General features: G+C 47.8%; 1 protein-coding gene across 1 annotated transcript in view; it reads left to right on the forward strand.

Moving 5' to 3' along the window:
• Positions 1-10,633: 10,633 nt before the first annotated feature.
• Positions 10,634-24,273, forward strand: part of ADCY4 (adenylate cyclase 4) — a 76,692-nt gene continuing 63,052 nt past the window's right edge. The window contains exon 1 of the mRNA XM_081167755.1: positions 10,634-10,811. The gene's annotated coding sequence lies outside the window, so the exon portion shown is untranslated. The remainder of the gene's footprint in view (positions 10,812-24,273) is intronic.

Here is a 24,273-nt window from a genome sequence, read left to right on the forward strand (position 1 = left end):
TAAAAATTTAGGGGAAAAAACCACACAAGCTTCCAGATTCTTGCAAACCCCTCCCCAACACCAAGTCCTTGAATTCCAAACACCCCAAACCAAAATCCAAAACGCCCAAAAAAGTTTTAAAAGTTTAACTTACCAAATGGCTGCAAAAGAAGTTTTGGAAAAGCTTCAAAAATCACCAAAGTCTTCAAAAACCTCAAAAAAGGCTACCACACTGCATGCTATGAGTTGCTCCTCGAAGTCAAGTCACAACTGCACCTCTTCAAGCAATGCAGCCTGTATTACTGTAACGGTTTTAAGAAAAAGGAAACAAACTTGCAAGACGTTTTCGTTTTGCGAAGCAAGCCCATAGGGAAATTCGTCTTGCGAAGCAGCTCAAAAAATACAAAACCCTTTCGTCTAGCGAGTTTTTTGTCTTGCGAGGCATTCGTTTTGCGGGGCACCATTGTAATGCAGTCCTATGCACACCTCCCCTGTTTCGCTAACTTGAGTGAAGCTTTGGTTATGTGGACACCAGTTTAAGATTCGTTCATTGCCATCGGTAGGCTGTACACTTGGCACCAACCCCGAACCAGATGTATCCTGGTATCCGTTTTTTCGCAAACTAGTTTGGGTGCCAAATGATAATTTAAAACTGAATTCACCCTTCAGCCTAGGTGTGTACAAATGAAGGTACTTGCGAAAAAGAACCTTTCTTGTGAGGTTGTGCACATAGGTAAACAAATACTTGCGCACATGCCCACAATGGTGTGTGGAAAAGTTGGTCCATTCCAACTCTACAATTCTGTCAGTCCCTGATGTGAATATACTCACCTGCATGTACTGGTAGCTGCAATATACAGTAGCTCCTCCTTCAGCTATCATTGTGACACACATGTATGAACACCTGCAAAAAGGGAAGGCTGCTCTATGAGGGCAAATGGGGCACTGCCCACCGTCCAACCAAAATCTGCTGTCAGCCAATCCCCACTGGCCTGCCATCTTCCTTACAATCAGTCCAGAAGGTAGAACTGCTTGTCAGCTTCCTCCTTGCCCTGTTAAAACTCGCTGTAAGAAGAAGAAGAAGAAGAGTTTGGATTTGATATCCCGCCTTTCACTCCCTTTAAGGAGTCTCAAAGCGGCTAACATTCTCCTTTCCCTTCCTCCCCCACAACAAACACCCTGTGAGGTGAGTGGGGCTGAGAGACTTCACAGAAGTGTGACTGGCCCAAGGTCACCCAGCAGCTGCATGTGGAGGAGCGGAGACACGAACCCGGTTCCCCAGATTATGTGACTACCACTCATAACCACTACACCACACTGTGAGGAAGATCTATCAAAAGCAGCGCCAGTCCTACCATTGGACAGACTGAGGAAGCTGCCTCAGGCCGTAGATGCTGCAGGTGTTGCTGCGCTGAAAATTATCCCATGTTCCCGTCACCAATTTTCCCACCAATTAATGAGAAAACAGACTCATTTGAAAACTACCATAGGAGAAAGAAAAAAGAATTGTGAAATTCTCATGAGCAGGGGGAAATGATTGGGAATTGTAGTTTGTTAAGGGTGCTGAGCTACCAGAGCTACAATTCCCAGCACCCACAACAAGCGACAGTTCCCAGAATTCTCTGTGACTATTAAAACGGTACAAGAACAATTTAAATGGATAGTGTGGAAGCAGTGGCGTAGCGTGGGTTGTCAGCACCCGGGGCAAGGCAAGTAATTTGCGCCCCCTAACCCATGGATTTGCGCCCCTAACCCATGGATTTGCGCCCCCTAACCCTAACCCCCAGATGTTGCGCCCGGTGCGGCTGGCCCCCCCTGCACCCCCCACGCTACGCCACTGTGTGGAAGTGAGTTTCGACTGCAACTTATTGAAATGGTGTGTTGTACCTTTATGGAAAATAGTTTGGGAAAGAGACGGGAGCGGCCGTATTTTTCTGTAACTCCCATTATTGTGAAAAAAGAGAGCGACTGGGTTTTCCTTCCCTTCCCTTTTCGCGACACTTTGCAGGAGCAGAGTTTAGTTTGTTGCAAGCACAGCTCTGTCAGTTAATAAAAGAAACTTGTGTTGGAGAATTCAAGCTTCCACAAACCATCATTGCTAGTAAGACAACCTTAAAGGTAAAGGTAAAGGGACCCCTGACCATTAGGTCCAGTCGTGGCCGACTCTGGGGTTGCGGTGCTCATCTCGCTTTATTGGCCGAGGGAGCCAGCGTACAACTTCCAGGTCATGTGGCCAGCATGACTAAGCCACTTCTGGCGAACCAAAGCATAGCATAGAAACGCCATTTACCTTCCCGCCAGAGTGGTACCTATTTATCTGCTTGCACTTTGACATGCTTTCGAACTGCTAGGTTGGCAGGAGCAGGGACCAAACAACCGGAGCTCACCCCGTCGCGGGGATTCGAATCACCCACCTTCTGATCGGCAAATCCTAGGCTCTGTGGTTTAACCCACAGCGCCACCCATGTCCAAAGACAACCTTAGGTGTTAAAATAAAACTTGCCAATCTGGTCAGCTTCCCTATGTGGAAAGTCAGTGGGCGGAGAGGATAGAGTCTTGCCTTTTGCTTCAGGCAGCAAAAAAGTGTCCTGGACCAGACTTGACTAGAAGGGAACAGCTTCAGCCTGCTGCACCTGCCTTTGATAAGCAATGATCTGGGGCAGAAAAAAAATCACCCTTCCCATCCTTTGCAAGGAGCAGACTTTCAGAGAGGGTGGGTGCTGGATCTGAGTGTACATATGATCTCGATCAGGGGTCAGCAAACTTTTGCAGCAGGGGGCTGGTCCACTGTCCCTCAGACCTTGTCAGGGGCCGGACTATATTTTGGAAAAAATAAATAAAACAAATGAATGAATTTCTATGCCCCAAAAATAACCCAGAGATGCATTTTAAATAAAAGCACACATTCTACTCATGTAAAAACATGCTGATTCAAACAGTGGCGTAGCGTGGGTTGTCAGCACCCGGGGCAAGGCAAGTAATTTGCGCCCCCTAACCCGTGGATTTGCGCCCCCTAACCCTAACCCCCAGATGTTGCGGCCGGTGCGGCCAGCCCCCCCTGCACCCCCTACGCTACGCCACTGGATTCCCGGACAGCCTGTGGGCCGGATTTAGAAGACAGTTGGGCCAGATCTGGTCCCTGGGTCTTTCTTTGCCTATCCATGATCTCAATGATGATGATGGTTGATCCATTAGGGCATTTTACCCCCAACCAGCCCTCCCCTGCCCACCACCTGAGCAGTCAGGGGTTGTGCTCTGCTTGTCACTGCTGTTGACACTTTACTGCCGGTCTCCCTGCCTTCGCTGCCAGCCCCAATGAGCACCAGCTTCTGCTGCTAAGACATTTGTACCCCACTTTTCTTCCAAGGAGCTTTCCCTCCACTTTTTCTAATCGTCACAGCAACCTTGTGAGGTAGATTGGGCTGAGAGATTGCAATTAGCCAGATGTCACCCAGGGACGAATTTCGCCAGTGAGCTTCAGCGGGAAATGTGAACCCTGGTCTTCCAGTCCCAGCACTCAAAACCACAACACCACACTGGCATCCACTGTGAGAGGCAGTGTGGTGTAGTGGTTAGAGTGTCAGACTAGTTTTGTTTTTGTTAACAAAACCAGGTTATTTATGTATGCGACGTCAGCAGCAAGGGTTATAGTGGCAAAACACTGGACAGATAAATATACACCAACTAAAGATGAATGGGTAGTCAAACTGTGTGAGTACTTGGAGCTTGCGAGGCTGCCAGATGCAATAAGAGATAAACCTAAAAAGATGGTGAAAGAAGAATGGGAATGTTTCAATAATTATCTAGGGGATAAGTGTTCATCAATAAAGACCTGGTTATGTTTAGAATGATACAGCATAGGGAAATGTTCCCTGATACCAAGATGAGGGATTCTATGGAATGCAGATAGAAAGAATTGATAAGAATAATGATCTGTTGTGACCTTAACGGAAGCGCACAATAGACGAACCTTCTTGTGGTTTGACTCATTTCCCCCTTTTTCTCTCTCTTTCTTTCTTTCTTTCTTTCTTTCTTTCTTTCTTTCTTTCTTTCTTTCTTTTTCCTTCTTCTTCTTTCCTTTTCCTTTTTTCTTCCCCATAATGGCTTATGTTCTATGCCATGTACTTTGATTTTTTTGGGAGCTTTTTCGCCTTTTCCATTATTATTATTCAGGATTTTTCTTTTGTAATTTTGGTTGTTTACATTTACCTGTATTTGTTTAAAGCTGTGTGTGTGTGTGTGTGTGTGTGTGTGTGTGTGTGTGTGTGTGACTAGTATGTGGGAGGCGAGGGTTCGAATCCCTGCTTGGCTGTGGAGACCTCGAGCCAGTCACTCGTTCTCAGCCTAACCTACCTCACAAGCTTGCGGCGGGGATTAAATGAGGAGGCAGGGGACCACGTGTGCTGCCTTCAGCTCCACAGAAGAAAAATGTAGGCTTTAATGTAAAAAATAAATAAATAGGCAGTTCTTCCTCCACTCCTTCCAGGGCTCTTCCCCAACATCTTTCAAAGACCTGAAGAACAGGCGGGAAGAAATCAGAAGTGCACTTGTGCAAATCTCCTGTCTTGGTCCTTGCTGGGGGTCCACTTTTCTTCTTGGTCATTTCAGGCTGCCCCACCCCCTGCGATTTGGCTCTTCAGACAGGAAAGCCTTCATTGTCTCAATTCCTCAGCCCAGGCGCTGGGTCAGCCTGCAGCTTGCCTTGGGCTGGGCTACAGGAAGGAAGTGTGGAGCCTTTGGTCTATACAGCCCTGGCCGTCCACGCCAGAGCCAAGTGAATGGGAGAGGCCTTATCTTCTGGCGAAGGCTTTCCTGTGATGCAAGCAGGGGGCGGCGGGGAACGCTTCTGTGTTGGCCAGTGAATCTCAGCCCACAAATTCCACACTGCCCGGCTGGCATCCTCCCCTCGCTCCTGAAAGGGAGGGCACACACTGGATCACAGGCAGAAATTCAACGGGTATGGTTCACTTCGGTGGTATCCCGCAGAAACTCTGCACCTGTTGATCTCTCCCTTCACCTGTCAGGCAGGGGTGCCAAAATGAATAAAATATTTGAAGGGGGTAGACTGTCCAAGATGCATAGAGTCTAGACTAATGGCTAGACTAGACTAATTGGCTAGACATTGGCTAGACTAATGTTGCCTACTCTGATTGTCAGAAGCTCTACACAATCTCAGGCAGAAGAGCTGTGCTCTTCCAGATCTTGGGGTGAACTTCAGTAAGTGACCTTGAACCAGCTGTTTTCTTCCTCTCAGCCTAAAACCTATCACAGGATAGTTGACAGCATGCAGTGGATGGCAGAGCTGTATTTCCCCACTTACATTTAGCAAAGCTAAGGCCTCTAAAGGGACGCGGGTGGTGCTGTGGGTTAACCCACAGAGCCTAGGGCTTGCCGATCAGAAGGTCAGCGGTTCGAATCCCCACAACGGGGTGAGCTCCCATTGCTCGGTCCCTGCTCCTGCCCACCTAGCAGTTCGAAAGCACATCAAAGTGCAAGTAGATAAATAGGTATGGCTCCAGCGGGAAGGTAAACGGCGTTTCCGTGCGCTGCTCTGGTTCGCCAGAAGCAGCTTAGTCATGCTGGCCACATGACCCAGAAGCTGTACGCCGGCTCCCTTGGCCAATAAAGCGAGATGAGCGCCGCAACCCCAGAGTCGGCCACGACTGGACCTAGTGGTCAGGGGTCCCTTTACCTTTACCTTTAAGGCGTCTAAAACTCAGACCTGGGGGCCCTCCAAGCCTTTTGATCTGGTCCTCAGGACTCATCACGCACTGCACACCTGCTCCCCCGCTACACCCCTGACGGGCCTTTTGCATCATGGGCATTTTTGCCTGGCTGGAATGTGCCATTGAATCCTGATTATGCCTCTTACTTGCCTGGATGGAGGACAGAGTCAGGCTCAAAGTAGCTGTTTTACTACAAAGGAATTTCAGAAATAGACTGGAAAGAGAAGCTGCTGAATTGCAACTCATTACCAAACTTAAAACCATGGAGAGACCTGGTCTGAACAGAGACATTGGATTCTTATCTCATTATACATGACTAAGCCATTTCTCACCTTCTCACCCCTTGCCTTTTCCTGTAAGACCTATTACAGTCGTTAAGAGTCGTCAACAGGCTCATCTCAGCTATCTGCCAATCTCCCATTCCCACCACCCTTCTGAGTAATACCCCTCCCCACCTTCTCACTATATAGAAGGATCTGGCAACTTCTGTTTCAGTGCATCTGAAGAAGTGTGCATGCACACGAAAGCTCATACCAAGAACTAACTTAGTTGGTCTTTAAGGTGCTACTGGAAGGAATTTTTTTTATTTTGACTATGGCAGACCAACACGGCTACCCATCTGTAACTAGAGTCAGGCTTGTGTGTGTTTGCGTATGAACTAGCCTACTGTACAAAGGTAATGCTTGTGGTCCATGCCCCACCTGATTTTATCTCTGATGCCATCCGCGTGGCCCCTGGAAGAAGGGAATGTGGCTCAAACAGGTTCCTCACCCCTGCCTTAGTCCACACTTTGGATAAGCCTTCCTGAGCTCCTTGGAGGAAAAGTACCAAGAAATAGCATGCAATCATATAGCAAGCCAATAAAGAATCAGAAGCCAGAGGCTGAACTTGAGACTTTTCGTTATACAGCATACAGGCTTTACCTCTGAGCTCCTGTTAAATTCCTGCCAGGGGGGAAATAATAATAATAATAATAATAACCTGGCAAGTCTATTTCTCCTGCCGCTGCCCCCGTGAATGCACAGACGAGCCGTTCTGACGTGTGTCGGTCCTCCTGACCACCGGCCCCGGCGAGCAAAGGGTTAACTCCAGGCCCACTGGGGCTGGTGATACACGCCAGTCTGTGAAGGGCGGTTCATTAGAGAGCCTCATTAGCTCCTGGAAGGGCAGGCAAGGGGAACTCTCTGGGGCCTGTGTGTGGGCAGCGAGGAAGCTAATTAGCGACACAAGAAGATGGGTGATTGATGGGAAAGGAGAGAGCGTGGGTGGGCGCGAGAAAGGAGCAGGCAGGGATGGGTGGGAGGCAAATCTGTTGAGGGGTGCACCCTGCTCCCTACTTTAGCAACCATGCCTTATATTTACATCACTCGTTGAATAATAGTAATAATAATAATAATAAACCTGCCTTCTGGGCCAGAGGCGATTTTGACATCCAGCTGGCATGCTTCTTATCGAAAAGTACGTACCAACTAAAGAAGCTGAAGTGGGTATTGTGGGAAGCTGTCTTCGGTACATCTAGCCATTATTGTTTACACTGACTGGCAGCAGCTCTCCAGGGTTTCAGAAGGGGGCAGTCGCAGCCCTACCGGGAGATGCCAGGAATTGAACCTGGGACCTTCTTGCAAGGCTCTACTACCTCATGGAGGCGAGGGCTGTCGATGGCCATTATCCATGATGGTAGAAAAAGGTAAAGGACTCCTGGATGGTCCAGTCAAAGGTGACCATGGAGTGGTGGCACTCACCTTGCTTTCAGGCCGAGGGAGCCGGCATTTGTCCACAGACAGCTTTCCGGGTCATGTGGCCAGCATTACCAAACCGCTTCTGGTGCAACGGAACACCGTGACGGAAACCAGAGTGCATGGAAACGCCGTTTACCTTCCTGCCAGAGTGGTACCTATGTATCTACTAGCACTGGTGTGCTTTTGAACTGCTAAGTTGGCAGGAGCTGAGACAGAGCAACGGGAGCTCACTCCGTAGCGGGGATTTGAACCGCCGACCTTCCAATCAGGAAGCCCAAGAGGCTCAGTGGTTTACACCACAGTGCCACCCGCGTCTCTATATAAGGTGAAGGATCCCCTGGATGGTTAAGTCCAGTCAAAGGCGACTATGGGGTTGCGGCGCTCATCTCGCTTTCAGGCCAAGGGAGCCGGCGTTTGTCCACAGAGCTCACTCTGTCACGGGGATTTGAACCGCTGACCTTCTGATTAGCAAGCCCAAAAGGCTCAGTGGTTTAGACCAGTGTTTCCCAACCGGTGTTCCGCGGCACACGAGTGTGCCGTGAGACGTTGCCTCGTGTGCCGCGAGATGCCTGGAGGGAGGCGGGCGAGTCGGGCGGCGAGAGGCGGGGCGGCGGCGGCGAGGAGAGGCCGCGCCTCCTGCTGCTGCCTGGCGCTCCTCCTCGCAGCCGGCAGCGCTGCCTGGGCGCCTCCGCGCGACTCTGCCTCGCTGGGTTTGGTCTCCCAGCAGAGACGGGTCACACGCGCACCTCCCTCCCTCCCTCAGCCTGCGCGGAGGGAGAGCCAGAGAGAGGCATCGCTCCTGCGCGGCGGGAGAGGGAGCAGCCGGAGCGATGCCCCAAACGAGCTGAATTCCGAGCGAGGGACTGAGGGGGGAGGGAAAAAACTTTCACTTTCGTGCGTCCCTCCCGGCGTGACGCTGCGCGCTGACGTCACGGGGCGGGGCTTTAATGGTGGTGTGCCGCGAGATTTTTTTTCAGTAAACAGGTGTGCCGTTGCCCAAAAAAGTTTGGGAAACACTGGTTTAGACCACAGTGCCACCTGTGTCCCAACAGGATGACCATGTTCTGTCTCCACAGATGGAGGCAGCAATGTTTCTGAAGACCAGTTGCTGGAAACCACAGGAGAAGAGAGCACCCTTGTACTCCAGTCCTGCTTGCTGGTTTCCCACAGGCAACTGGTCGGTCACTGTGAGAACCAGAGTCTGGGCCTGATCCAGCAGACTCTTCTTACGTTCTTAGGTTCAGGCTAGATACTCCATGCAACCAATGAAATGCTTGGCTCAGGGGCCTCCAAGAGATGGCCAACCGAGTGGCAATTTGCTATGTGCTTTCAGCAACTGGGCAAAGAGCAGCTGCGGCCACCACAGTAGCTGCCGGCCCTATCTTTGACCATTGGTTCTGTCTGTACCAGATAGTTTACTTTAAAATTTTTGCCTCTGAATTTCTTTCTGCGGTGGCACAGGCTCTCTCAGACCCAGAGTGCTTCACCCTGAAAAGGGACACATAGACACACACACTGCTTGGTCTTTCCTAGAGCAAGCCATCCAGGAGGTGGAGGGGCTGGCAAAAAGATTTGCCAGGTGGGATGGGCAGTTGGCAGTAGTGGCAGGCAGTGGTGGCTGGTGCCACAGGGCACTGGCGTAGGGGGGAAGGCCAGGGGCCCAAATGTAGGGCGTACCAGAGCCAATGAAAGAGGGTTCTACAAGGATAATACTGAGGCTAAAGAGGAGGAGTCTGGCAGCCAGGGCCACCCCCTGGAGATGGGCAGGTCACAGCGGACTGAAGGCAAACTGAAGTTGGTGAAGCTTTGCCCCATTCCTAACAGACCACTCAGCCTGGCAAAACCATGAGGCAAGCAAGGCCTAGGGGCACAAATTGGCCACAGCTCTGCAGTTGCTGCCTGAGGCAATTGCCCCAGCTTGCCTAATGAAAGGGCCAGCCCCACAGCCAGGGACAGAAAAGCCTATGGCCCTCCAAGTTGCTGCTGGACTACAATTCCCATAATTCCTCCTGCCCATTGGCCATGTTGGCTGGGGCTGATGGGAGTTGGAGTCCAACAACATCTGGAAGGCACCATGGTTGACTGCCCCTCCTTTAGACGATGTTGAGCTAGATGAAGCAATCATCTCACTTGGTGGATACAGTGTCACCTTGGTTCTCAAACTTAATCCGTTGCGGAAGTCCGTTCCAAAACCAAAGCATTCTAAAACCAATGCGTGCTTTACAAAAGAAAGTAATGCAAAATGGATTAATCTGTTCCAGACTTTTAAAAACAACCCCTGAAACAGCAATTTAACATGAATGTTACTATCTAACGAGACCACTAATTCATAAAATGAAAGCAATAAACAATGTGCTGCAGTCACACAATCAATCAATCAGTAGCTGAACTGGGTTCCACACAGTCACGAAAACAAAACAAAAGGAGTCTCAAAAATGCAAAATAAATAGCAAAAATTGACAGCATAACACTCAAAACAGAAGTGTGGCACTCAAAATGGGGCATGTTCAACTTCCGGAAAAAGTTTGCAAATCAGAACACTTACTTCCGGGTTTGCAGTGTTTGGGTTCCAAGTGGTTTGAGTACCAAGGCGTTTGAGAACGAAGGTATCACTGTAATGTCAGCTTTCTAATGTCAGAGAAGGTGCAGTAGGAATTTGTGGAGGCATGGTGGTTCTCTGGATATGGCTTGGCAGTGGCGTAGCGTGGGGGGTGCAGGGGGGGCCGTCTGCACCGGGCGCAACATCGGGGGGGGGGGGCGCACTCGCACTCACAGCTCTCTGCCCCTACTAAAATCCACGGGTTAGGGGGCGCAAATTACTTGCCTTGCCCCGGGTGCTGACAACCCACGCTACGCCACTGTGGCTTGGTATGATGTCCCCATGTCTTCCAGAGTTTACTTCTCTCTCTCACCATTCCACAGCAGAAATCCAGGTTGTGTTTGCTGATCTCCCACTCAGGCACTGATCAGGTCTGAGCCTGCGGAGCTTCTGCAAGTTTGCTATATCCGTTGCTCTCTGACCTTGCCCTGGAGCCAAGTCACCCAATCTCATGTGGTGGTGGTGGTTTCTCTCTGCAGGAATCCTCCAGCCCCTCTCCTCCGTGGGTGGAACTTGCCAAACAAGCTCTCCTCACCTCAAGGCCCCCTTCATAGAACCAGGGCAAGGGCATGAAAGGGAGCCTGCCTCTGCTTCCTACTCCTCCCTCACCCAAACATGCTGCGTTTGTGTTGTCTAGTGAGGGTTACAGCGGAAGCAAAGAGGAAAGGAATTCAAGAGGGAGAATGTGGCTGAACAGAGCTACTGGAGAAGGCAGGCGTCTCCTGGACTAAAGTCCTAGTGGGAATACAAAAAGCAGGAGAACAGGAGGTAAGAGGCTGTCGTCTGGTGGTCTTTGGGGCAGTAGGGTGGGGGACATGCCCTGAGCGAAAACTCGTATGAGGGGAAAGGGTGCCTTCTGTCTTCAGGTCACCAGCCTGTCCCCTCCATGCTTGGGGCATCCTGGAAATGCCTGCGTGGGCAAGAGAGAAATACAGTGGTACCTCGGCTTACATATCCTTCAGGTTACATACGCTTCAGGTTACAGACTCCGCTAACACAGAAATAGTGCTTCAGGTTAAGAACTTTGCTTCAGGATGAGAACAGAAATCGTGCTCTGGCGGCGCGGTGGTGGCAGCAGGAGACCCCACTAGCTAAAGTGGTGCTTCAGGTTAAGAACAGTTTCAGGTTAAGTACGGACCTCCAAGTACTTAACCCGAGGTACCACTGTACAGACCTAGAAGAAGCTTGCGGATTTGGCAGAAATTCTCTTATTTGACTCTGCCAACAATCTCGCCGTAGGCAAGGGATTCTGGGAAGCTGTCTGGGCTAGGGAGATGATACAGGAAGGCAAAGAGCAGGTGTTTCACCTTCGCTGTGCTTCTAATTGGTGTTCTGCATTTTGAGCTGGCTGAATCCGATGCAGGTTGCAAAATGAGGACAAACTCTTACCCTGCCAATATACTTCTGCAATGCTTCCAGCCTAAGGCGGCGATGTCTTTTTAGCATAGCACAGTGATGCCCTGAAGGCTCCCAAATTATGAGCTGGCGGAGGGACTGTTGCCTGGCCTTGCTTCATGGAGTGGGGGACCTGTGGCCCTCCAGATATTGCTGAACTCCCATCATCCCCAGCCAGCACAGCCAAAGGTCTGGGATGATGGAAGCTGGAGTCCAGGCGCACCTGGAGGACCACGGATTAGGTGCTCCTCATCTACACAAATGAAAGTTCAGGGCTTGGGTTTTCCAGTTTAAAAGGCTATGAGAGCCACGAGCATGCAAGCCAATGTGGGCTTGTTAGTTTTGTCCCTGTTCCTTAGCTGTTTTCATTGTAATTGTTGTTGTTTTTTTACAGCGCCTTGTGACATTTGTGACTGGGTGGGGCGGGTGATCTCCACAGAAGCCGGTGCCTGGGGGGGGGAACTCATAAATTTGCACCCGGACCCACAGCCCCCCCACCCCCCATGCTATGCCAAGTGTCCCTATTTTCCATGGACATTCCCCGATTTACAGAAGCCATCCCAGTTTCTGATTTCATCCAAGAATGTCCCGCTTTTCCTTAGGACGTCTCTATTTTCACCAGAGAAATACAGGAGGGTATGGAGTACAGTGGTACCTTGGGTTAAGTACTTAATTCGTTCTGGAGGTCCGTTCTTAACCTGAAACTGTTCTTAACCTGAAGCACCACTTTAGCTAATGGGGGCCTCCTGCTGCCGCCGCACCGCTGCAGCACGATTTCTGTTCTCATCCTGAAGCAAAATTCTTAACCTGAAGCACTATTTCTGGGTTAGCGGAGTCTGTAACCTGAAGCGTATGTAACCTGAAGTGTATGTAACCCAAGGTACCACTGTAATGCAACCCTCAAGCCAAGGAGACAAGTAACTGCAACCTTTAGAAGACATCTGAAGGCAGCCCTGTATAGAAAGTTTTTTAAACATTTAATGTTTTATTCTGTTTTTATATCTGTTGGAAGCCGCTCGGAGTAGCTGGAGCGACTCAGTCAGATGGGCGGGGTATAAATAATACAATTATTATTATTATTATTATGGAATTGGTCATCGTTATTGTCATTTGAGAAATTTTGGAGTGTATGGGATCATGAGATCTACTCTGTATGCTGCTACATGTGTGTACACTGAGAGTGCAGAACCTCAGGAATGGAGGCTGAATGTGGCCCTCAAGGCCTGACTATCTGGCCCTCAGAACTGCCCCATTTCCCCCCGGCTGGAATGTGTCATTGGATTCTGATACTGCCTCTCACTTGTTTGCATGGAGGATAGAAAGGGGTGTGAGACTAGGTGTAGAAACTAGCCTGCTGTACAAAGGTAACGTTTACATTTGCTTCTCAGCCTACTTTTGAGAGCCAGTGTGGTGTAAAGGTTAAGAGCGGTAGACTCATAATCTGGTGAACCGGGTTCATGTCTCCGCTTCTCCACATGCAGCTGCTGGGTGACCTTGGGCTAGTCACACTTCTCTGAAGTCTCTCCACCCCACTCACCTCACAGAGTGTTTGTTGTGGGGGAGGAAGGGAAAGGAGATTGTTAGCCGCTTTGAGACTTCTTAAAGGTAAAGGTAAAGGGACCCCTGACCGTTAGGTCCAGTCATGAACCTCTGGGGTTGCGGCACTCATCTCGCTTTATTGGCTGAGGGAGCCGGCGCACAGCTTCCGGGTCATGTGGCCAGCATGACTAAGCCGCTTCTGGCAAACCAGAGCACAGCACGGAAACGCCGTTTACCTTCCCGCTGGAGCGGTACCTATTTATCTACTTGCACTTTGAGGTGCTTTCGAACTGCTAGGTTGGCAGGAGCAGGGACCGAACAATGGGAGCTCACCCCGTCACGGGGATTTGAACCACCGACCTTCTGATCGGCAAGTCCTAGGCTCTGTGGTTTAACCCACAGCGCCACCCGTGTCCCTTATTGAGACTCTTTAGGGTAGCGATAAAGTGGGATATCAAATCCAAACTCCTCCTCCTCTTCTTCTTCTTCTACTACTACTTTTGCCCCTGGCCCCGCCTACCACTGGCATGTGGCCCTGGGAAATCTGCCTAGAAAGGATTGTGGCCCTCAGGCGGAAAATGGTTCCCCACCGCTGGTATAGGCTCTTCACCGGAACTTGTTGCATGTAGGCTACAGATCAGATCTTGCAGGAATTGGTTCATAGACCTCAATAACAATAACCTCTCTTTCGCTCAACTCTTCTGCGTCCTCGACCCGCATTGGCGCTTACAGTGTCCAAATTTAGTTCCGATAATTATCTCTTCGGCTATGAGCGATTGACCTTAGGGTGGGATTGCCTGGTTCAACCAGTCGATCCAGCCTACTAGTTTGTTCTGGAACCTGGCCTTATCAGTGGGCACCTCTAAAAGGTGAAAGGACTTTGCATCAGTATGCCTGTGTCTTTGGGGTACGGAGGGAGGAGGAATTTGAACCCATCTGCATTTGAAGGTGAATCTAACCTGGGGAGAAAAGTAAAGACCTGATGAAGAGAGCACAGCTGAGGTTATATTTTCTGAGAAACCTCTGGAAAAATAATCTCGCAAAGGACCTGTTGATAGCATTTTACCATTGTCCTGTCGAGAGTGTATTAACTTATGGTCTATGTGTGTGGTTTGGGAGCTGCACGGTCAGGAGGAAAAAAAATGCTGTCCAGGGTTGTAAAGATTGCAGAGAGAATAACTGGGTGCACTCTTCCAACCTTGGATCAAATCTGTGCTTCTAGGTGTCACAAGAAAGCTGCAGAGATAGTGCAGGATAGTGCGCGCCCCGGAAATGATCTCTTCCAGGTTCTGCCTTCTGGAAGAAGGTACAGGGTTATAAAGACTAAGACCAGCTGCCTGAGAAACAATTTCTTTCCAAATGCGAATTTGGTTTTAAATGCAGTGTAAGGTAGTAAGGGACGCGGGTGGCGCTGTGGGGTAAACCACACAGCCTAGGGCTTGCTGAACAGAAGGTTGGCGGTTCGAATCCCCGCGACGGGGTGAGCTCCCATTGCTCGGTCCCTGTTCCTGCCAACCTAGCAGTTCGAAAGCACATCAAAGTGCAAGTAGATAAATAGGTACTGCTCTGGCGGGAAGGTAAAAGGCGTTTCCGTGCGCTGCTCTGGTTCGCCAGAAGTGGCTTAGTCATGCTGGCCACATGACCCAGAAACTGTACACCGGCTTCCTTAGCCAATAAAGCGAGATGAGCGCCGCAACCCCAGAGTCGGCCACGACTGGACCTAATGGTCAGGGGTCCCTTTACCTTTAAGGTAGTCTCTATGGGAGTATATTGTATTTAATTATGGGGTATTCGAGTTTCTAGGGGGTTAACCAGGCTGGGATAGCTGGGATAGCAGGCTTGTTGGTTTTTGAATGTCTGATGTAGATTTTTTCAATTTTGTTGTTCTGTATGGGACTATGACAATAAAGATTACCGTATCGTATTGAACGTGCCTACTCCACACTTTCCAACGCAATGCAAAAACTGAAACACAGCCATTCTTTGAAATTCTTATTTCTCCAAATTTGGAATGCCAAAATCTATTTCTGGCTAAGTAATGTACGCAACATTTAATATACTAGGTAGGGTGATGTGTTGGGTAATGCATGTATTGGTGAAAATAACATACCCCCAAGTGCATTATTTTAGGGGAATCGGAACATGATAGATCAGGCCAATGGTCCCTGTTCTCACAGGGTCCAACTTGATGACTCTGGGGAACCTGCAAGTGGGACCACTTCCCCATCTGTGTTCTCAAGCAACTGGTATTCAGAGGCATTCCTGACTTCAGCTGCAGAGGTAGATCATAGCCATGATGGTCATTGATAGCCTTCTCCTCCAAGTATTTGTCCAATTGCCTTTTAAAGTCATGCCTCCTGTGGCAGTGAGTTCCGCTGACTATACGCTGCATGAAGTACTTTTATTATCCTGAATTTTCCAACATTCATAGGATGTACAAGTTCTCGTGTTATGAGAAGGGGGGTGGGGTGGGAGGAATCCTCTACACCCATTCTGCATGCCGTGCATAATTTTGAAAACTTCTAGTGTGTCACCTCTTACTTAGAGAAAACTAAAAAGTCCCGAAAGCGGCAACTTTTCTTTGCTGAAAAGTTGCTCTGTCCTCTTGATCCAACTTGACAATATCCAATTTGTGGGGAGGTGACCAGACCCGTACACAGCATTCCAAGTGCTGTTGCACCGTAGATTTGTACAATGGCATTATGATAGTAGCAGTTTTATTTAAAACCCCCTTCCTGAGGATACAAGCTTTTCACAACTGCTTTGGAGAAAAAATAAATCCATGCATTAGGCAAGATTGCGTATGACTTGCACTTTCCACCACCCAGTCCCAGGCCACAGGAGAAGTTGGATAACAGGGAGGACCAAGACTGCATACAGAAATAAGTAACTCAAGAGAGATTCACATTCAAATGCTTGCGAATTTTCACGAGTTTCATTTCCCTCGACGTTGCTGTGGAAATAGAGTGGTACCTTGGGTTAAGAACTTAATTCGTTCCAGAGGTCCGTTCTTAACAAGAAACTGTTCTTAACCTGAGGTACCACTTTAGCTAAGGGGGCCTCCCGCTGCCGCAGCGCCACCAGCCCGCAATTTCTGTTCTCATCCTGAGGTAAAGTTCTTAACCTGAAGCACTATTTCTGTGTTAGCAGAGTCTGTAACCTGAAGCGTATGTAACCTGAAGCATATGTAACCCAAGGTACCACTGTACAGTGGTACCTTGGGTTAGGAACTTAATTCGTTCCAGAGGTCCATTCTTAATCTGAAACTGTTCTTAACCTGAGGTACCACTTTAGCTAATGGGGCCTCCCGCTCCCGCCGCGCCGCAGGAGCACGATTTCTGTTCTCATCCTGAGGTAAAGTTCTTAACCCGAGGTACAATTTCTGGGTTAGCGGAGTCTGTAACCTGAAGCGTCTGTAGCCTGAAGCGTCTGTAACCTGAGGTACCACTGTATGGAGAACTTCAGATTTGGGAAGAAAACGAGAAACCCACAATTGACGGATTCGCTCACGCCTGGTTGGGGATGTGAGGCCAGTTTCCTCCTCCAGGTTAAAAAAGGAAGGTGATCCAGGATGGGGGCGGCGAAGCAGCATCTTGTTCCATTACGGAATTCCCTGGGCAGCGAATTTCCCATCAGCCCTTTTAGTATAGCTATTCTGCGGTTCCCCTTCTCCGTCGCCTCCAAGCCGGCTGGTTTCTCCGCAGGTCTCCGTCCAAGAGCAAGCAGCTCTGGCGGCCCCGAAGCACTCGGCTACGACTCGGAGTCGACAGTGTAGTAATAATGAGTTTTCTGGGCCTCGGCCAAGGGCCTAATGGCATCTGCACCGTGGCGTCTTTATTGACTGCGATGAGTGCTGCTGACTTATATATAGGAATGGCAGGGAAGGCTGGGGGAGGTGAAGAGAGCTGAGCATTGGGGGAGTTTGGAAGAGGAGAGAGGAGGGCGAGGCTGGAATTATGCGAGGTGGGTGGGTTGGGGTGGAAAGGGGCTGGGATCTTAGCCCTTAAGTTCCTTCCCTGCTCAGTTTAGGCCATAAGAGCAGTCTCCACCAGATGTCAAAATACTGCCGTCAATAATCTTTAGTCCCCACTCAGGCCCCATAAACCATCACTGGCAGCAGCAGCAGCAGCAGCAGCAGCAAAGAGTTTTTTGGGAACCATGAAGACCAAAGCAGAACTGGGGCAATCTCAGGTTAAACACACTTCTCCAGGCCTCTGTTTCAGCCCTCCAAACTCTCCTCAGGCCGCTACTTTGACAGGCCCTGATTTAAGCCCTTCTTGCATATTTCTGCCAGCCTGGAATGTGTCCTTGAGCCCAGTTCATTCCTCTTGCTTCCTTGGATAGAGGCTCAAGAGGAATACGTGAGTGCGTGGGGAAGCTAACCCACCGTGCAAAGGAAAAATTACATTTGCTGCTCAGCGTGCTTTTGTCTCTGGCCTCATCCAACTGCTGGCATGCAGCTCTCGTAAAAATATACGGCCTTTGGGCTGAAAAATGTTCCCCTGCCCTGGATAACAGCACAAGCGTTTGTGGACGCAAATAGTCTAGGGACTATATTAAGGGATTTGAATGCGCTATAAACATGTAACACTAGACTGCGCCAGAGAGCAGGAAATTCTAAAACACGGTTTTCCATAGGGATTTTTTTTCTTTTGTTAAAGCGATCTAATTTCTGACTTATTTATAGCATTTTACCCACCTGTGTTTAGATCCACCCTAGCTTTAACACATGCATGAATGGCTATTGGGATTGCGTCATATATCTCTGAGGAAGTGGGCTCATGCCCACAAAAAAATGATGCCGTAATACATCACACTTTCTAAGATTTCAGTCTGTGTTAGGAGGATGGCTAGTTTGTGCTTTCAGAAAGCGCTTGTTTAGTATGTAAACCTGGGAGCAGCATGGGAGCTTTCCAGTGGGTGAGGAACCAACCCGACCCCTGCATTTATCATCTGAGGCCCTTCTCACTGTGTTCCCTCCGAGGGAGGGAGGTGCAGAGTGTGTCAACAGAAGAACATGCCTTCTCAGTGGTGGCTCCTCGTTTATGGAACACTCCCCAAGGAAGCACATCTGGCACTATCACTTTAAGGGCCAGGCAAAAATTTCACCAGGTCTTGGCTCTTAATTATCTGTGGCCTCCTTCAGTGAGTGGGATGCATTAGTCTTGCGCTTTTACAAATACATTTTTAGCTTTTACTCTCTTTTAGTTTTACCTTGGTTTTAATGTATGCACTATTTTTGAGTTACTTTAAATAAAAAGTGCAATAAGTAACAAGAAAAACCACATGCCCTCCACCATGTCTCCGATGAAAATAGGGACGTCCTATTCCATAATAATAATAATTTTACTATTTAAACTTCACACATCTGACCGGGCTGCCCCAGCCACTTTGGGCAGCTTCTAACATATAGAAAAACATAATAAAACATTTTTAAAAACCCTACCCTATACAGGACTGCCTTCAGATGGCTAGGGGCGTGTGTGTCATATAACTCCATACCCTCCAACATTTCTCCAATGAAAATAGAAACGTCCTAAGGAAAAGTGGAACATTCTGGGATCAAATCAGAAACCAGGACAGTTTCTGTAAATCTGGGATTATCACTGGAAAGTAGGGAGAACTGGAGGGTCAGCAACTATCTCAGGCCTGGAGACCAAGTGTGACCCTCAGGCCTCTCGATTTGACCCTTCTCTTTAGCCAACCCCACATCTCTCCCAGCCCTGCTTTTGCTCACCCTCCTTGCATGTTTTTGCCTGGCTGGAATGTGTCCTTAAACTCTGAGAATGCCTTTTGTTTTCCTGGATAGATGGAGAAGGGCGTGCGAGTGTGAACAGAAGCTACCCATGCAAAGAGGCACACATCCCAGGGCAGGTGGTGTAATCTTTCTTCTCGGAAGGTTTAGGCTTTGTCACTTTTTGATTTAAAAGCAGAGTCTTGTAGAAGGACCGGACCTAGGGTGAGATGTTGATTTCTCCTGCTGCTGCTGCTGTTGTGAATCAGCAAGGAAAAGGAGGGGCAGGAAATATCACAATTTCCTCTCTCATCTCAGGCAGCTTCAGCAGGGAGAGGGGGCTGGGGTCGGAAAACAAGGGGCAAGAGAGTGGGATGCAAGCGTCTTTGGTGTGAGTTTAAATATTATCATTAATTTTTTCCTCAGGAGGGAAGGAGCAGTAGACGCTGCCCCACCACCTACCTGTTTTTTACTCACAACAACCAGCACTGCCTGTCAGTTTCCTCCTCCTCAGGCTGTGTACACACGCCAGAGTGTCAATGCACATGTGAGTCACACAGATCTGATTTTCCCACGTGGGCTTTTGGGGAAGTTTGTCCACACAGGACCACTTTCCAGTGAACTCTGTCTTAATATATCCTGTCCATGCAAGTAGGCAATGCTTGATGGGTTGCCATCAGTGCCAGATATTACGTATAAGCTAAACAAGCTATAGCTTACAGCCCCACTCTCTTGGGGGCCCCCCAAAAAGGGGAAAAAAATTGGATGTACATTTCCAAAATATAAGATTAAAAAAAAATTACTTTGATAAAATACATACAATGGTACCTCAGGTTAAGAACTTAATTCGTTCTGGAGGTCTGTTCTTAACCTGAAGCTGTTCTTAACCTGAAGCACCACTTTAGCTAATGGGGTCTCCTGCTGCTGCTGTGCCGCTGCTGCACGATTTCTGTTCTCATCTGAAGCAACCCGAAGTAATATTTCTGGGTTAGCGAAGTCTGTAACCTGAAGCGTATGTAACCTGAAGCGTATGTCACCAAGGATACCACCGAACAGTCATACCTTGGGATAAATACACTTCAGGATAAGTATTTTTGGGTTGTGTCCGCGGCGACCCAGAAGTAACGGAGTGCGTTACTTCTGGGTTTCGCCGCTCGTGCATGCGCAGACAGTCAAAATGCGCAGATGCGCTGTCGCGTCTTACGTTCTGTTCAGGATGCGAACGGTGCTCCGGAACGGATTCCGTTCGCAACCCGAGGTACCATTGTATTTTGCTATGTGCAAATGGGTTTAGATACCTATTAGGTCCATAAATTACCATTCAACACAAAAAACAGTGACAATTTGTTGTTGACAAAGGACAGCTGGGCATATAAAGGGCCCAATTAGCTTCAGTGGCTTAGGGCTTCATCAAACCTAAATCCGACCCTGGTTGTGACACCACTTTATGGCTCCCCCCAAGTCATTCTGGGGGCTGTGGTGTGTTAAGGGTGCTGAGAGTTAAGAGGCCTCCATTCCCCTCACAGAGCCACCATTCTCTTTGCCAATTCATTTCTAGGTTGCTAATTCAAGATGCTGACATTAGGGTTTACTGAGGCCCCAAATCTCTGGAAAACCATCTCCTTCCCTACAAACCCTCTAGGTGCCTTCAGAGGCTTGGGGTGGAGGCAGCAGAAGAGGCCATTCTCTGTTGTTATAAGGGGGGAAAACTGCTCCTTTCCCCTTATAGGGTATCCAAAGGCCCATACAGAGTCCTTAAGTAGGTTCCCTATTGGTAGGAGACAATAATAGAGGCCAACCAGAGTCTATTGAGAAGCAAAGCAGCGAGTAAGCCTGATCTTTATTGCAATAGAGAAGTACTGTTCAACAGGGTCCCCACTCCCCCCACACAGGAGGGAAGAGAGAACCCAGCACAATGGTGTGCAAGCCCTTATATAGACTTTTGAAATTGCCTCCCCTGTAGCCCAAGACCACCCCCTTGAAACATCATACATACATCACAGAATGAGGTGGTCTATAGCAGAAATCCTGTTTGCCAGGATACCTGATAATGGTCACTGGTTGCTTTACCTGGGCAGCCTGGCCATTCTTTTGTGATGGTAAATACTTTAATTCCTGAATCCAGGTCACAGGCTCACCCTATCCATACACAAATATTCCCTTAAGACAGGATTTGTAAGCAAAAGGCAATGGGGAGGCTTTCCCATTTCCTTCCCCCTTGCAGAGAAATATTTGAGGTCAATTTGGGAGAGTCAAAATGGCTTCAGGATTGCTCTCATGTACAATTTCAGACATGTGGTTCATATACTTATGTATATGTTTGCCTTGTACATTTATTGTACGTTGTTTTGAACTGTATTTAATTGTTGCAATCTGCCCTGTGACTTTAGGATGAAGGGCAGGTAATTAATAATAATAATAATAATAATAATAATATTAATAATAATAATAATAATAATAATAATAATAATAATAATAATAATAATTCACAAGGGGTCTTAACAATCAATCCCTTTTCCCAGGAGCCTATGGAAATTGTAGCTCTGGGAGAGGAATAGGAGCTCTCCAAACAACTCTCAGCATCTTTAACTAACTGCATCTCCCAGAATTCTTTGGGGGAAGCCATGTCTGCTTAAAGTGGCATCATAGTGCTTTAAATGTATGGTGTGAATTATGCCTCTGTGTTGCTGTGCCCTCTCCTGAATTTGTACTTGTTCACTCTCCCTGAGTTCTGGAAACCTGAGGTCTATTATGAGCATCCACACAGGAATGTTTACCTGTCTGTGTGTCCATTTAAGTGAGGCATAGGCAAACTCGGCCCTCCAGATGTTTTGAGACTACAATTCCCATCATCCCTGGCCACTGGTCAGGTTAGCTAGGGATGATTGTTGTTGTTTAGTAGTTTAGTCGTGTCCAGCTCTTCGTGACCCCATGGACCAGAGCATGCCAGGCACTTCTGTCTTCCACTGCCTCCCACAGTTTGGTCAGACTCATGTTCATAGCTTCGAGAACACCGTCCAACCATCTCGTCCTCTGTCGTCCCCTTCTCCTTGTGCCCTCAAATCTTTCCCAACATCAGGGTCTTTTCCAGGGAGTCTTCTCTTCTCATGAGGTGGCCAAAGTATTGGAGTCTCAGCTTCAGGATCTGTCCTTCCAGTGAACACTCAGAGCTGATTTCCTTCAGAATGGATAGGTGTGATCTTCTTGCAGTCCATGGGACTCTCAAGAGTCTCCTCCAACACCATAATTCAAAAGCATAAATTCTTCGGCGATCAGCCTTCTTTATGGTCCAGCTTTCACTTCCATACATCACTACTGGGAAAACCATAGCTTTTACTATGTGGACCTTTGTTGGCAAGGTGATGTCTCTACTTTTTAAGATGCTGTCTAAGTTTGTCATTGCTTTTCCCCCAAGAAGCAGCCAATTAAGTGCCTGATTAAGTGGGGTTTTTTTATGCCATACCCGGCTTCATGGAATCCAGCTACCAATTGGATGAGGGCAACATTGTGTGGATGAACTAAGCAAGATGCAGACACGAGATGCATCAAATCCACTTTAAACTACTTCATGTACACAGTCATGGTCTCAGGTTTCCCCCTTGTACAACTCAGCAGGGAGGAAGATGGGAACAAAACTAGAATTAGTTAGCCCTGCGCTTGTGGTTGGTTTTTGGCTCTGCCTGTCACATTCTCGGGCTCCACCTCCTGTTGGCCTCGCAAGCCTTTCCAATTACCTGTCCCAATCCAGCAGCCACCGCCACTGGGAGCTGGCTAGGAATTGTGGTGATTCCTTACCTTGGCTTGTCACCGTGTTCTATTAAGCCCCAGTTCCAGCATCATCAGATGCAAATGAAGGTGACCAGATGCAAAGGAGGCTTGGGCTCTCTCACAAGAACCTTTCATTATTGTGCAGAAGAGGGGAAATGTGCCAGGTACGGTTTGCCGTAAAGGTCAAAGGGGAGAGAAGCCTGCTTCTGCTACAACCCTTAACCGACTCATATTCTTGTGTATGTATAGGAAGGGTTGGCTTTGTCCCTCTGAGTTTTTTTTAATAGAGTTTCAGGTTTCTAGTTCTCAGAGTTGCAAAGAATGACAAAGACAAAAAAAACCCACAGTTCCCCCCCTTTTAAAAATGTCTTTCTTTCTTTCTTTCTTTCTTTCTTTCTTTCTTTCTTTCTTTCTTTCTTTCTTTCTTTCTTTCTTTCCAGGGAAGATTATTTATTTATTTATTTATTTATTTATTTATTTATTTATTTATTTATAGTTTTCAAGTTTATACATTTCACTAATTATATACCTTTCACTAACTTTACAATCATTTCGATGTTTCAAAACTTGACTTCCCTTCCCCCTCTTTCTGCAGTTCCTTAAATTTATTTTTTAATATCTTCTGCATATCCAAATTAACTTAATTTACTCATTTATTCATCTTCTTTAAATATATGCTCTTCTAAAACTGTAGGTGCCAATGTTTTCATCTGTTTATAATTTATCTGTAGATATTCAATAAACCATTTCCATTCTTTTTTTTTTTTTAAGTTATCTGGATCTCTTATTCTTCTGGTAAGTTTCACCATTTCTGCATGTTCCATAAGTTTTTGTATCCACTCCTCCTTTGCTGGGACTTCTGCTTCTTTCCATTTTTGGACAAGTAACATTCTTGCCACTGTAGTAGCATACAGCGGTACCTCGGTTTAAGAATAGTTCAGTTTACGAACGATTCAGTTTACGAACTCTGCAAAACTGGAAGTAGTGTCCTGCTTCGAGAACTTTACCTCAGTCTAAGAACGGAATCTGAATGGTGGAATGGCACCGACGGCATGAGGCCTCATTAGGGAAAGCTTGCCTCAGTTTAAGAACGGTTTTGGTTTAAGAACGGACTTCTGGAACGGATTAAGTTCATAAACCAAGGTACCATTGTGTACACACACACACACACACACACACACACACACACACACTCATCCTTCCTCAAAAAATGTCAGAATGGCATAGATGAGGACATGTTCTCATTTTAGCCTCGTAACAGGTTGCTCTAGTGTAACTGAATCCAACCATTACATCCCATCAGCTTCCCTGTTGGTGCCACCTCTGTAGAGAGATGTAACTGCAGTCTTGCAGGATACTCCTTGCCATCGGGGTGCTAAGAAAAGTTTCCTCTGTTGAATTTCTGCTATTACTAGCATTAATTCTTGAAAAATATATATCTAGAATTTGAATGGCAGAGCCCTCTAGATTTGGCAGAGCTCAGAACAGGTCGGGTGGGGGAGGAGGCAGGAAACAGAGACTAACCATTTAGGGGCAGATCTGAGGCTAGGATTTGTTCAAGCTTGAGTGGTGTAGCTCAGTAGAAAATCTGCCTGTTTACCAGCAGTTTTTCTTTTAAAATTCTTTTTTTTTTAAAGCAGAAACTGGATGGTCACTTTATCAGGGATGCCGCAATGGTGGGCTTCCTTCATCGGCAATGGCCTGTACCATATGATTTGTGGGTCCCTTTCATCCCTAACTAGAGATTTTTATGTGACTCTAAGCTTGGTGGTATATTTCTAGCGACACATATAA

Source organism: Podarcis bocagei, assembly GCF_964188305.1.
Source record: "Podarcis bocagei genome assembly, chromosome: 13".
Lineage (NCBI taxonomy): Eukaryota > Metazoa > Chordata > Lepidosauria > Squamata > Lacertidae > Podarcis > Podarcis bocagei.